Consider the following 13,909-nt stretch of genomic DNA (forward strand, 5'->3'; position numbering starts at 1 on the left):
GCGAGAGCGAAACCAGATGTTAGGCTACAGGCAAAGAAACCGGAAGAGATAATGAGTGAAACGCTCCGGAAGTGGGGCAACCAAGAAAAAGAAATATTGTCTGATATACACCATATTAGAGAAATAAGAGAGGCCATAAAATAGTAAGGTATACGAAAATAATATGATACAAAATATTTTAAGAATACAAAAGTTACATTAAACAAAAAAGAAAACCACCATTTCCCATGTAACACTGGGATAAACAGGAAAGGGCAGACCCCGTTTTTTGGCGCCAAAGTAGAAGCAATCACCTATAGTATTAAGATATAAAGCTCCCAGAGACATACAGACCAGTATTGTCTTGAGAAAGGCCTAGGAGGGCCGAAACACGTCGACATACTGGTGAGCACATTTCTGATTCCATTATACCGCATTTAGACGTTATTACACTATTGTACTTTATTTTACCCACAGATTTAGGAGGAGGATCTTGGACCTATCCGCCACATCATTGTATTTTTTCCTTTTACATTTTTCTCACTTTTTTCTAATTATATCTCACGTTCACCACAGTCGTTGGAGTTATTTTTGGAAGTTTTGGGAAGATTTTTCATTTGGAGTTAATCATCTAGGATTTTTTACACACACTAATTTATTATAATTTTTTTTGTGGAACACTATATTTTTTTGAACATTGTGATTCTTCAAAGAGACATTTTTTAGAGACCATCTGAGAGACATTTTTCACTATTTCTTTATATAACATACCGGATTTATCCAGTCACCTTACTGGTAATGCAATTGCATTTATCCCACACTAATGTATTGTATGTATATTGAATTTGTACCACTCACACTTTTATATTGCATTCGTACCATCTATATTATATCACGCTAAATTTCTGGTTATTATACTCCAGTTTGCTGTATGTAAATATTTGTGCTCAAATTGTATTTTAAAGATCACATAATATTATGATCTTAGATTGTTATTGGAGCTAACGTAACACTTGTTCCAACAGTAGGGCATTTTCAGTTAAACAGATATAGATAACACTATATTCTTCTTCAACTATATTCTTCTTTAACAGAAGTTTTTTAATCTGTATGTATTATATTGTATATTTTATTTGATTGTATTAAATATATTGCATTTTTTAAACATCCATATTCTTGCAGTCCTTTTAAGCTTCCCAGCGCTCACTATATCACACAATTATAGTCACTTCTCGAGTCCACTAGGGGACTTTTGCTAGTGAGCTTAAGGTTGTTAAATACTAGCGCTCGGTCTACTACACATATGTTCCAAACAATTAAAATCAGCCTTAATTAATCTCAAGGCCACACCTCCACACACACCTCCACCTGGGTTAACCCCTTCCTTTACAAATCAACATTATTACATCTTTGCATAGGAATAGCTTCAGCTAGTGGTCATATAATATAATGTCCTAGCTCAATCAATCACTTTTATGGAAATAAATTGGCACAAATGTTGATATATATGTTGATAGAGTAGCAGCACCCCCTAACAGTTTAATAACAGCACTCCCTATATACAATAAATCAAAGCTCATTTAAAGGCATACACCCCAATCAAACATTGGCATATTTTGCAAATCTCCAACCCTGATGTAAAGAAGTTTGAAAATTTACCTCTGGCTGCTTTCAGGAGGGGGAGAAATCTGAAAGACACATTGGTGAAGGCAGATGTTGGTCCTAAGAAAGTTACTTGTCAGAGGTATATTGATGGTAAGAATCTGGCATGTTTTCCCTGTTTAGGGTGCAAGAACTGTAACAGTATCATTAAAGGCCCAATCTGTACTTATCCACGCACAGGTAAAAAGTATAGACTAAGGTATTATTATACATGTAATACAAGCTATGCTGTTTATCTTATTAAATATCCCTGTGGGTTGGGGTACTTTGGCGAGACCACCCGTAAGGTCCGCAAGTGTATCAACCAGCACAAAAGCAATATTATGAGAGGAAATTTAGAAGCACCGGTCTCCAACCATTTTATTTCTGCTGGTCACCAAATTAACCAACTTAGGTTTCAGATTTTGGAACAAGTAAAAATGCCACCGAGGGGTGGTGACAGGGCAAAAATCCTATTGGGCAGAGAATTATATTGGATTCATTAGTTGGGGACTATGGCCCCTGGTGGGATGAATAGGGACATGGATTAGGGTGTATGCCTTTAAATGAGCTTTGATCTATTGTATATAGGGAATGCTGTTATTAAACTGTTGGTGCTGGGTTGCTGTTACTGTATCAACATATATATCAACAATTTATTTCCATAAAATTGATTGAGCTAGGACATTATATTATATGACCACTAGATGGAGCTATTCCTATGCAAAGATGTAATAATGTTAATTTGTAAAGGAAGGGGTTAACCCAGGTGGAGTTGTGTGTGGAGGTGTGGCCTTGAGCCTATTTAAGGCTGATTTTAATTGTTTGTAGTCAATAGACATGACTAAGGATGTGAATCCGAAACGTTGTCTTTTTTATTATGTTGGTGAATAAATAGTTCTACTACAACTTTTGGTGGTGCTGCTATCCTCCTTTTTTGGATCTACATTGTATCTGGGACTGTGGTGTCAGTCTTGAATAGCTTGCACACCTTCATATTTGTAGCCCCACATTGGGGGTTACCTTGGTGCTGGAACACACTGGACTTTCTTGTGATTTTCTGCACCTGTTCCTGGCACAGGGTAATATAGTGGATCAATTAAATATGAATATTAATGAGCCACATACTTTTGGTTATACAGAAACTGTGGCTGCATGGATTACCACACTTATACGTGGCTCCAGGGAATTCTTGAAAACTACACTCTCACAAGCAGTGAGTAAAGATTTTGAGCGTTTAAAAAAGAAAAATACTGCATTTGAGTTACATGCAGTTACCCTTGTGGAATATCATAGGGTTAAATGCATTCCAAGGGGTTTACACATGAATGTACATCTGACACTCATAAGGCATAATATGGACTATTGCCAGAAATTTGAAAGAATTTTGAACAAATTTTCCTTTGATTTAATTGTACTCACAGTTGACTGTCTACAACAAGAGCTTGATAAGCAGAAGCTCCAGCTGGAAGTGTTTAAGCAGGAGTTACAGTCTAATCTATCACCGGATGTCTTGCAACTGTATATGGATACAGTGGATAAACCAATCCTGGAGTTGAGAAGTGAGATCCAGGAGCGTAAAAAGAATAAATTCAGTAGAGATAAATATGACTATGCATCCGGAACTGAGATGGCATGAACACAGAACCTCCATTCAGGCTCATGGAGTCAAAAATTGAAATCAGGGTTGGGGGACTCAGACCAGGAAAGATGCAGCGGCACCGGTGGGGCAGCAAGAGGCACCGGAAGAGGATGCAGAGGCAGGAACCGGCAGAGGGACAGAGGCAGAGACGATATGATAATGACCTGCAGCAAACACGGTCCGTAGTCTTGAATTTGAGTACTGAACCGTTAACATCAGAAGAACAACAGGTTCTCTCAAAGGGACTGTCATACTGCCCAATACAGCAAAAGGTTAATACCTTTGATTTACGAAGGGACTTACATCAGTTCAACAGAACATTAAAGTTAAAAAGTCACTTTTCTGGTTTTGAATGCGGTATTGAGAAATAATCTATCCATAATTTGAGTGTGCAGGATAAATTAAAATTGAAAGCACTGGGTTAAAATAATAAAAGTAACTTTACACCGCAAAAGGTGAACCCGGGAGTCAGTACATTTATTCAGCTTGATGTTAATGGTTTTTTTTTTAAATGGAAAAAGGCTACCCCAAACATGTAAATGTGGTTAACAACTTTAATAGGGAGGATAGGGAAGCATTAAAAAATTTAAAGGAGAAAAATAATCTCATCTTTAAAGAAGCTGATAAGCGTAAGGCTTTGGTGGTTTTGGAAAAAAGAGTATTATGTCAAGGAAATAGAGAGCCAACTTGCTGATAAGGATGTATATAAATTGCTACCAAACAACCCAACACACAGGATTAAAAAAGAGATTGAGGCTTTTGTTAAGAAAGCCCAAAATATGGGTTGATTGATATCAAAGTGGTTACATTTATTTTAGAGGTATAGGATATTATACCTTCTTATATACTCTCCCTAAGGTCCACAAGGACATGACAAGGCCCCTGGGCCATCCGATTGTGGCAGGGGTTGGTTCCATATTATCCAGAATATCAATATACTTTGATAAAGTATTAAGACCATTTGTTAGCTCTACCTCCTTTATCAAAGACACAGGGGATTTTGTAAACAAAGTTCAGAATGTAACATTGGAAAACAGCAAGGGCATTCTGTATAGCCTAGACATCACAAGCCTTTATACATCCATTACATATGAGGCAGGCCTGGGAGCTGTGAATAGATACTTGCTACAAGATATTGATATAAGTAATGAACAAAGGGAATTTATTTTGGATCTCTTATGTTTTGTACTGAGATATAATTATTTTTTGTTCTAGGACCAGTTCTATTTAGAGCTACAGGGTACTGCCATGGGTTCCAATGTCACCCTAACCTATGCCAATATCTTTATGAACACCTTTGAAGAATATTTTATTTATGATCACCCTTTATTTCTTCTATATGGTGCCAGACAATATTTTTGGTACATGGTTGGGCAACATTGGAACCCTGGAGGAGTTTGTTAAGGATTTAAATAGTGCCACACAACATATAAAATTTAAACTGAATGTGAGTGAGGAAAGGATTGATTTCCTTAACACCACAGTGTATAACAAAGATGGCATTTTGGCTGTGGATCTATTTAAGAAACTTAGGTTTCAGATTTTGGAACAAGTAAAAATGTCAAGGAGGGGTGGTAACAGGGCAAAAATCCCATTGGGCAGAGAATTATATTGGATTCATGAGTTGGGGACTATGGCCCCCGGTGGGATGAATAGGGAAATGGATTGGGGTATATGCCTTTAAATGAGCTTTGATCTATTGTGTAAAGGGAAGCCTGTTATTAAACTGTGAGAGGGTGCTGTTACTCTATCAACATATATATCAACATGTGTGCCAATAAATTTCCATAAAATTGATTTATTGAGCTAGGACATTATATTATATGACCACTAGCTGAAGCTATTCCTATGCAAATATGTAATAATGTTAATTTGTAAAGGAAGGGGTTAACACACGTGGAGGTATGTGTGGAGGTGTGGCCTTGAGCCTATATAAGGCTTATTTTAATTGTTTGTACAATAGACATGACTAAGGATGTGAATCTGAAATGTTGTCTTTTTTATTATGTTGGTGAATAAATTGTTCTACTACAACTTTTGGAGGTGCTGCTATCCTCCTTGTTTGGATCTACATTGTATCTGGGACTGTGGTGCCAGTCTTGAATAGCTTGCACACCTGCATATTTGCAGCCCCCCATTGGGGGTTACCTTGGTGCTGGAGCACACTGGACTTTCTTGTCCTCTTTTGAGATGGGGTTGTTTTCAGGATATTCTATGTGTTTATAGAAGATACCTATAATGGGGTTTTCTTGACTAGTGATCAGGTCTTCACTAGGAGAATCCTGACTATGGTTATGCTCATTTTGTTGTTTAGCCTGGTTTCTGGTAATGGCTTCTACCTGAATTGCACCCATTAATTGTTCGATATTAAGGAGTTCTCCAGTTATGGCTCCTTGTTTGGCCAATTAATCTACAAGATCATTGCCTTCCTTATCAGGACCTTGAATTCTGGAATGACCCTTGGTCTTTTTCCAGTGTATGGTTAAACCATTGGAAACCACTAGATTATCAATCTCGCAGAACAACTTACCATGTTTGACTGGTTTGTTGTTAGTTTTATTTTCCAAGCTGGCAGGTATTCAACAAAACTGTAACGCACATAATTTGAGTCAGTAATGATTACAAATTTATGAATACAAAGAAAAAGCAAAATAATTTGATGAAAAAAATAGGGGATAAAAAACATCAGAAATACCTTAGGGACAATGAAGATTTTCAAGCAGGCACTCAATATGTACAAAAACAACCCATTAATCTACATAATGCAAGGGGGAGAGCACATCAGAATAGCACTTATTTACATTATGAAACACAAAATAAACATTATTTACATTATGAAACACAAAATAAACACTATATGAATGAACAAAGAGAAAAAATAGTTTCAGATCACAATTTTGCACCACAAAAAAATAACTATACACATAGAAATGAAAGAAATTTACATACTAATTATGAAAGAAATCAGACCAAGATCTCAACACAAAGAATATACACACAGAAATATACATCAAAATATAAGACATAGGAATCACGATTCACAATATAGAAATTATAATCACAATTCAGGATATAGAAATCAAAGAGATTATTAACCTGATGATACACATAAATATCACTATACACCAAAGACACCATGGGAAAATCACCAAACACATAGAAGACAAGAATCTCCTTTTACAAAGGGGGAAACAAAAGAGTGATACAAAACAGAGATAAGGGAGAAACCCAGAGAACCACGTCAACAATACATATATCGCAAAGAGGATCACAAGAAAGACAGAGAGAAAAAATCATACAGGGAAACCTGGACACATCCAAACTGATACTCTCCCATCAAGATAGATTACCCCCCAAAAAAGAGAGGAAGAACACCCAATTCAGGGGAAATAGAGGAGGAAGAGGGCAATCAAAGAAAGAGGAGACAATAATACAAGGAATTTTTAACTTATCTTCTAAAAACATAAGTGAGAAAGAAAAATCTGTTTTATCTAGAGGGCTGAAATTTATTCCTACACAAAGAGTTAATTCTTTTCAACTGTTTGTTGATCGCCAGAAGTTTGTGAGAAATTTAACAGTGAAACGTTTTTTTTTGCTAAACAGCCATCTGTGCAATACACTCCAATTCAAACATTGGAAAATTCTAGAAACAAGTTTAAAAATCCATCAAGATTCTACCCAAGCCATATTAAAGGGCCAAATATAGTGGTATTTAATAGGCTAATAATGAAGGATATAGACAATTTATCTATTAAAGCAAACAAAAGGTATCATAATCTGACTAAACAGGAAATGGATATTTGAACAACTTTGAATAAGAGAGAAGACATAGTCATTAAGGAGGCGGATAAAGGGGGAGGAGTGGTAATTTTAGACAGAGAACATTATATGGAAGAGGCCAATAGAATTTTGGGAGATTATTATAATACATATATTATTTTAAATAAAAATAAAAAAAAGGAATATACTTCCTAGCTTCACAAACTACTTTTAGAAGCACTTAATCAGAACTTAATAACAAAGGATGAATATGACTTTTTATTTAAAATAGATTAAAAAACCCCTATTTTTTATTTTTTACCCAAGTTACACAAGCACAACAAAACCCCCAGGTAGGCCCATTATTAGCGGTATTGACTCTCTAACTTCAAACATGTCAGCTTTTTTAGATTTTTTTTCTACAACCCTATGCACAAAAAGCAAAATCTCATTTAAAGGACACTAAACATGTTTTACAAATTATGCATAATATAACATGGCAAAAAGAGTTTCTATGGGTCACTATGGACGTGACCTCTCTATACTCTATAATAGATCACAAAAAAGGGATAGAAGCAGTTAGATGGAAACTATCTGAAGATAAAGATTTACAACCCAAATTAATAGATTTCATAATTAGAGCAATATAATTTATTCTATATCACACTTTTTCTGGTTTAATGATCATTATTATCTACAAGTCTGTGGAACTGCCATGGGCACCAGGTTTGCACCAAGTTATGCCAATATTTATAAGGATTTTTTTAAACTAATCATGTATGGCAAAACACAGAATTTGGTGCAGACCTGGTGTCCTGGCATAGATATATAGATGATATTAGTTGTATATGGAAGGGGGGGAGAAATAAAATTAACTTAATTTGTCAACACTCTCAATGACAACAGTCAACATGTGAAACTAACCCCTGAATATAATAAACAAGAAATAAACTTTCTAGATCTAACTTTATATATTAATGAAAATATTGTCCAAAGTAAAACGTTTTTATAAGAAATGTGACACAAATACTTATATAAAACAGGATAGTTGTCATCACCCTAATTGGTTAAAGTCAGTGCCTAAAAGTCAATTCCTAAGAATTTGCAGAAATTGCAGTAAGATAAAAGACTATGACCAACAATCCGAGATTCTTAAGGAAAGATTTATACAAAAAGGATACGATCCTAGAATTTTAGAACATAAAAGAAATGAGGTTAAAAACAAAACAAGATCACTTCTGTTAGAAAATAACAAAAAAGAACCTTCAGTTATTAACAACTTCCCAAAGTTTGTGACTACATATAATGTAGAACACAAAACAATAAAAAAAATTATAGAAAAACACTGGCACATTATAAAGGAAGATGAATTTTTGGGACCTTTGTTCCCCTCTAAACCCATAGTTATTTACATAAAAGGACAACATTTTAAACAAAAATTAGCCCCTTCACAGATAAAGGACATATCCCCTAAAAAACACTTCAAATAAGCAATGACAGGCTTTTTCACTTGTGGGAGATGCAAAGGTTGCAATTACACTAGAACACATAAAACATTTAATTCTACAGTCACAAGGAAAAAATACGAAATCAAATAATTTATTACGTGTAAAAGTAAAAATGTTATATACTTGTTGCAATGCGGCTGCAAAATCCAGTATTTAGGACAAACGTCCAGATTTTTAAAAACAAGAATTATGGAACATCAAAATAAAATAGAAAAAAAAAACCATGAGGATCAAGGAGTGCCACTGCATTGCAACAATTGTAAACATTTTGCAAAGGATTTATTTCTGTGGATAGGGATAGAAAAAGTTGAACTACATTGGAGAGGGGGAAATCTAGCTAAACAATTAAATCAAAGAGAACTGAAATGGATACATATGCTGAAAACATATGCACAATGGGGTTTAATTAAGGATACAAAAATTGCTGCATTTGTGTAATAACTTTCTAGTTGCAATAATAAATATCTGTTTTATTTAGTAAGGATAAAATTAATCATCTGTTTTATAATATTAATGTTGCATTGCCTGTGTATTTAAACCTGTTAACTATGCATTCTCTCTGCATTTGAACCTAAAGTGTTTTAAACAAGAGATTAAATGTATCACTTCATTTTTGCTTAAAATCAACAATTACATCAAAGATGAAAGTCTGCCAAGTCTGTGACCTCCATTTATATATAATATGTGTAACCAAAGATTTGTTTCTTTTGATTTGTGAATAACATTAATATTTTTTATGTTTTCATATATAAACGGCGCTTGTAGCCGAGAAATAACAGAAACTGATTCTATTGGACAATTCATATCATGTGGTCTCTTTATCCTGAACGGACCTGAGAGGAGACCAACATCATAAAACTACTTGAAAGGGAACTACAACCGGCTGAAAAAACGATTTCACAACAAAATGCATTAAGATAACGATAAATGTTTTTTAACACCACTTGCATTATGTAAGATGTAAATTTTAGGTTTTTCTAGATTTAATTTTGAGGTTTTATATGTTAAGATTGTTAATTTTCCAAATGTGTGTAAACCTGTTTTTCCTCCGATGGGGAAACAGGTAGTGTCATTTAATTTGTAGTTAAAGACCGCCTGTGTAGCGGTAAGGTATGCTTCGGTTTGTAAAGCACTTTTATGCACTTTTATTGCTCTTGATAAAGATGGATAGGTCCGTTGAAATTCGTTGGGCTAAAATAAAATATAATTTTTACCAGAGAACCTGTGAAATCGTATTTTTACATTGGGAGAGAGCCGGTCGTTCAAAATATATACTGTGAGTATACACACCTTACTTAGGTGCTTCTGTTTGATATCTCAGCACAATTCCTTGTACTCAGAACAGGAATACACCTAATCGATGAGAAAGGAAGAAGAATAAAGTAACCAATGAAGTGAACCAGCGCCTTCATTTCGGCACACCTTATCTACTTACACAGTTTTTCAGGAGAGACTGTGGGATGGCTGCGGTTCAGATGTTAAGAGGAAAGTATCAACCCATATTGTACACTTCTCTGTATGTGTTTGCATTGTTCAATAGCCATTTCAATGGTTTTTAGAACAGCAGCTAGTTCTGCTACTTGACTGGATCTTGGTCCAGTGTTGAAACCTACAGAAATATTTGGGAATCCATTTGCCCAAGTTATACAAATGCCAGCAACTAATCTGCGCTCATTATCAATAGTGGCATTGTAAAAACAACCATCAATATATGCCCAAGGTAATGTTTGACAATGGTCCTCATTGTATATTTTATATGGGAAAAGCAATTGATCCTCCAGGAAATAATCTTCTATTAAATCTCCCCCATGATCCTTGGCAGTACAGTCATGGAGCTCAGCAAGCCCCTGTGTGACTGGATTCTTTTTATTTTGCTTGTAGCGAATTTATAAAGGCCAGCCTTGTAAGGAAAGAGTCCAAGCTGTTATGCGGCTATTGGACAGGTTTCCATCTCTTATTCTCTCACTTTGCAGATATAGCAAAGGCTTGTGGGTCATTACAGTAGAGTCCATACAGTAGATAAGAGGGCTTTTTCACAATGACTAAATTGTATTTCTGCTTGGGATAAAGTTTTGCTTGCATAAGCAATGACTTTGCTTAAATTATCATGCTTTTGGTATAAAGAAGCACTCATGCTTATATCTGTGTAACCTGTCTCTAATTAGAAAGGCTTACCACCTTCAGGGTATGCTAAGCAAGGTGCTTGAGTGAGTTTTCGATTCAGCTCTCTTATGGCTGTCTCTTGAGCCACACTCCAGTGCTATTTCACATCCTTCTTTAGAAGATGTAGCAGTGGTTTAGCTAATTCTGCATAATTATCAATACATTTGCGAGAATAATTCGTCATACCCAGGAATGATCTTAATTCCTTTAAGTTAGTTGGGTTCTTAGAATTTATTATAGCTTCCACATTTTTCTTCTGAGGAGTTAACCCTTCAGAAGTAACTTCATGTCCCAAGAAGTTTACACGAGTGTGGCACCATTGAGCTATTAGAAGGGATAATTTGACTCCTGCCCTTTTAAGTTGGCTGAGGACATGTTTAAGTTCTGTGATGTGTTTTTCAAAGTCTGTGCTTTTGATCAAAACATCATCAACATAGGTTACGCCCCCCTTTCCAGTGCATCAGGCATAGCCTTATGCAACACTAAAACAAATTCATATCCTGAATTTATGTATCCAAACAGGAGCCTTTGGAATGCATACTGAACCTTTTGGAAGGAGAATGCAAGCTTATGCTGGTCCTCCTCATGTACCTTTATGGTCCGATATCCCTGTGCACAATCAATGGCAGTGAATATTTTGGATCCCTTCATCTGCGCTAGACACTGGTCAATGTATGGCACAGGCCATCCAGACATCGTTTTTTAGCTGTCTTAAGTCAGCACAGAAAAGCCATTGTCCATTGGGCTTAAGAACACCTAGAATAGGATTGTTATAAGAATCCCTAGCAAAAATATCCTTGTATTTCATCAGGAGTTCTCATAGCTGTTGGTGTTCATCATCACTGGAACAGCCATTAGCGAAGGAGAAGATTTCAGGCTGTCCTATCTCATAGGCTTCTTCCAACCTAGAGGTGAGATACACTTGATTATAATTTACATTTTCCCCATGATTCTGGGTTTTGGGGTATTCTTGCTCTTTGATTGGCTGATCAAATACTAGGGAGGCTTCTTCAATTTTACAGATGCCTTCCTCTGAGCTGAATGGATGAATAGACTGGAGATGCAAAGGATTGTTCTATTAACTGTTCTTCAGTTAAGTATCCTTCAGGTATTAGCCCAAGTATATTATTCTGGAATCCAAAAGTGTAGTAACTGGATTCTAGAGCCTGTGGGGAAGTGTTATGTACAATAACATGTATTGGAATAGTTCCAATATTTACCATAGGAGTATGGGTCATTGTTATACCCAGATTTTGCATTCTATGGGAGATGCATATTAGTGTTTCAGAAGTTTTTAATTTCTGACCTCTTTTTACCTGTAAGGATAAGAGGAATTGATCAGCCCCAGCAGGGATTACAGCATCATTAGACAACTGCATATTCCCAGCATATGGCATTTGCTGGTTTGATTTCAGGGCCGTGTTTTCATCCTGAAATATTTCAGGGTCCCCCTTCAACCTGCTCCAGAGGCAAAGGTTAATAAAATCTATTTATATGGCATATCTGTGTAATATATCATTGCCAATGTACATTTGATTATGGGGATTATTTAAAACAAAAAACAGGTGCTTTGCTGATTTATTACCTATGGAGATAGATAATAAACATTTAGCTGTGACGTTATCGCTTTCAGAGTTGTTATCCAGGCCATGAACCCAAAGATCTTGGGGAGAAAGATATTTAATCACCTTAGGTTCAGCTATCTGTCCCAATAAGCCTTTGCTTATATAGCTAGCTTCCTGTTTTAAGTTCAATTTGGCATACTTGTTTTTTCCAAGGTCATGCACCTGTATAGTGCTGAATAGATCATCCCTAACTCTCTCAATTTCTGCAAGAAATTGAGCATGATCACCCCCTTTAAAGGATCTAGGATCCCCCTTGTGGAGAGATTTGGTTAATACATCGCCATCTATGGAAATATTGGCTATGTTCCCAGGTGAAATTTTAATGGTATTACCATCAGAACCACTTAGGGGAGTCTGACCATCTATTTCAAGGACTGTTATCTCAGGTGCAGAGCTATTTCTGAAACAAATCTCCAGAGCAACTGGCTTCTCTTCCACCATGTGACAGTTATGTCTGGTGTAAGGTATGCTGGACCGCTCATAATTGATAGGTCTTTTAACTTGTGACCAAATAATATTGTTTATACAATCAATTACAGTACTTAATCGCTTAAGAAGGTCAATACCAATGATTAAACAATCAGTTGGAAGATCTACTATAATGACAGGGTGTCTTACTAACCTGTTCCCCAGCTTTTGCTTTAATCATGCAGTACCATAGACTTTGAGAGAGTCACCCCCAACAGTGAACCATCAAATTATTTACTTTACTTTAGGTGTGTGTGTGTTAGCACATTTAGCTGTGTGTAGTATCTGTGGGATAGAATAGTTGTCTGAGATCCAGTATCAATTAATCCCATGATAGGGTTGGAAACTGAATCCTGGAGCTCATCTGATACATAATATCTCCCTGCAGTTTCTACCATTTCACATATAAAATTTGCATGTTTACATATTTGTGGGCTTCGTCACATTTTACCTGTATAAACCACTTTAACTGATGCAGAAGAATTTCCATTCTTACCGGTCACTTCCTGGTATGACTGGGTTCCTGTGTACTGCATCTGTGGGAATAAGGTTTGGGAAAAACTGCAAAAGAAGAGATTTGTTAGAGCTTCCAGGCTGAGGCTGCCTGTCATCACATGAGATGAGGAGAGAGAAACCACTGAGCCTCTTGGTATGCCCACAAGTTTATTGGAAAACAGGCTTCTGGACAAAGGTATGCTCCTACCTGACGCGTTTCGTGCATGTGCACATGTGCTTCATCAGAGATATTAGTCTCTACTGCTGTGGGTCTTTTTGTAGAGGGTGCAGCCAATTACAAAAGAAGAGGGAGTTGTGCTTATGTCAGTGTTTAGCTATTAATAGCCCTAATAGCTCAGCTATTTTGCTTAAGGGCGTGGTGTAATGCCCTGTTATTGGACAGGGACAGGTCTAATAAGCATGTCTTTTGTATCCACTCATTACTTGGATCCACAGCAGTTAGAGAAACAAAACAGATGTATTCATCTAACATTTAACAAACAAATACTTTTCTCTTTTTCCTTCTCTAGTATGTTGATACGTTCTCACATATTACTGTGTCAACATATTTATGAACATATAAACATGACTGTAAAAAAAGAGAAAGAGAAAGAGATAAAAAAAACTGA

The sequence above is a fragment of the Bombina bombina genome, chromosome 4 (genome assembly GCF_027579735.1).
Source record: "Bombina bombina isolate aBomBom1 chromosome 4, aBomBom1.pri, whole genome shotgun sequence".
Classification (NCBI taxonomy): Eukaryota; Metazoa; Chordata; class Amphibia; order Anura; family Bombinatoridae; genus Bombina; species Bombina bombina.